Source organism: Entelurus aequoreus, linkage group LG13 (genome assembly GCF_033978785.1).
Source record: "Entelurus aequoreus isolate RoL-2023_Sb linkage group LG13, RoL_Eaeq_v1.1, whole genome shotgun sequence".
Lineage (NCBI taxonomy): Eukaryota > Metazoa > Chordata > Actinopteri > Syngnathiformes > Syngnathidae > Entelurus > Entelurus aequoreus.
This window is the reverse complement of record NC_084743.1, coordinates 13805640-13808139: the sequence shown is the minus strand read 5'-3', so window position 1 is coordinate 13808139 and position 2500 is coordinate 13805640. Positions and strand designations below refer to the sequence as shown.

The 2500-nt window shown below is 40.9% G+C and overlaps 1 protein-coding gene across 8 annotated transcripts in view; it reads right to left on the bottom strand.

Annotated features, from left to right (window-relative positions):
• stxbp5l (syntaxin binding protein 5L) overlaps nt 1-2500 on the bottom strand; it is a 516749-nt gene that overhangs the window by 300954 nt on the left and 213295 nt on the right. The window lies entirely within an intron of this gene.

The window sequence follows — 2500 nt, the reverse complement described above, 5'->3', positions numbered from 1 at the left end:
TGAATTTAGAATTTTTGTAAAAAAAAAAAAAAAAGTATATATATATATATATATATATATATATATATATATATATATATATATATATATATATATATATATATATATATATATATATATATATATATATATATATATATATATATATATATATATATATATATATATATATATATATATATATATATATATATGTCTTAATTAGATTATCCAAAAAATAGTGCTCGATACCGTGGTAGAGCGTAATATGTATGTGTGGGAAAAAATCACAAGACTATTTCATCTCTACAGGCCTGTTTCATGAGGGATTTCCTCAATCCTCAGGAGATTTTAATGGAAGCATTCACATACCATGGTTTATATAGGGCACAGAGTGGGTGGGTACAGGCAGGCGTGGGGGCGTGGTGATTGACTCATGTGTTACCTAGGAGGTGTTTCCTTCTGTGACGGCATGCTGATACAATTTCGCTGCGCTTGTTGAGGGATGACAACTCTGGGCGGTATATGATAAACAGTTTCTCTTTTAAGCATAGGTTGCATCTTTTGTTACCACTGTTGTAAGGTGTGCTGGATGCAAGAATTTGCCATGTTATTGAGTATTCAACATTATTGTCTTTGAGATTCCAAATGTGTTTGCTGAGTTCTGTAGTGTTCCGGAGTCTTTTGCATCTGAAAGAAGCCTTGTGATTGTTCCATCTGGTTTTGAATTCTCCCTCAGTTAATCCTACGTATGTGTCGGATGTGTTAATGTCCTTGCGTATTACCTTTGCTTGGTAAACAACTGATGATTGTAAGCACCCCCCGTTGAGAGGGCAATCAGGTTTCTTACGGCAGTTACAGCTTTTGTCGGTTTTGGAGTCGTTCTGCCTGGTGGTGGGCGGCTCCTTTTCAATTGCTTTATTGTGGTTTGAAATTATTTGCCGCATGTTGTTCATGCAGCTGTAGCTCAATTTAATGTTGTTCTTGTTGAATACTTTTCTTAGGGTGTTGCCTTTGGGGAAGTGTTTGTCGATCAGGGTGAGGAATTTGTGGCCAATATTAGTTGAGACGTTTTTGCTGTATGGGGGGTTGTACCAGATAATGTTGTTTCGTTTTCTGCTCCTTTTTGGTTGGTTTCCTGGCGTGGGTTCGTAGGTGAGGGTGAAGTTGTATCCGCATTCATCAAGTGCTTTTTGGTACGGGGGGGTTGCTTTGTCGAATTCAGCTTTGCTAGATGATAGCATCGATAGTCTTTTATTAATTCCGGTAGGTATTCTTTTCGTGGTGGTGGGTGGGTGGTTGCTGTCATGGTGCACGTATTGGAGTGTTGTGTTGGGTTTCGTGAATGGTTGGTAGCTGTTATTCCTCAGGTTGAAAGTGACGTCGAGGAAGTTGACGGTTTGCTTGTTGGCTTCAATCGTGATCCGTAGACCGTTCTCTTTGAAGATTTGGCATATACGCTTCTTGGTATTCTCGCTGCTCCTTGGCGAGGCGCGACACACTGCCAGTCCGTCATCACGGTAAATACCAAGGTTCAGGTTGAGGCTAGCGAGCTGGGAGAGGAGGAAACTCCCAACAAGTTCGCACGTTTCTGCTCCGTCGAAACTCCCCATAGTGACGTCGAATGTTGAATTGTTCTTTTTTTGCCATGGTGTACCGTTGCGGAAGAGTATGGAGTTCTTTGCGTGGATGATGATGTTTTTTTCGTTGCCTGTGATTGAGTCGTAGTCCGAGGCAAAGTCTCTGTTTATCATATACCGCCCAGAGTTGTCATCCCTCAACAAGCGCAGCGAAATTGTATCAGCATGCCGTCACAGAAGGAAACACCTCCTAGGTAACACATGAGTCAATCACCACGCCCCCACGCCTGCCTGTACCCACCCACTCTGTGCCCTATATAAACCATGGTATGTGAATGCTTCCATTAAAATCTCCTGAGGATTGAGGAAATCCCTCATGAAACAGGCCTGTAGAGATGAAATAGTCTTGTGATTTTTTCCCACACATACATATTATGCTCTACCACGGTATCGAGCACTATTTTTTGGATAATCTAATTAAGACATATATTCCGCTCCAAATTCACTTTTGTTGAGCACTGTACGACGATCAGAAATGGAAAAATTCAACATCGACTACTCCACGAAGAACATTCCCATACCCGCGCAGAATGACTACAAGCTAAGGCTCATAGAGAAGACGGAACACTTCCTGAGAAGGATGCGGTGGAAAGCACACTTTTTCCTCCACCCTGAAACAAAAGGAACACAAAAGAAAACTTACGGATTTAAATCCACCAAGAACCCACCCACAGTTGAGGAACTAAAGGATTTTTGAGAACGACATGCTCAAAATGATACAATCAGTCAAATTCAAGCCAGTTCGCAACCCACTCCTCACCAAGCTGAAAAATGACACGGAGCGCATCAAGAAAGTAAGCAACCTCATCATATCTGCCGACAAAACCACAAATTTCTACAGAATGAACATACAAGAACATAACACTTTACTGGACAGAAGC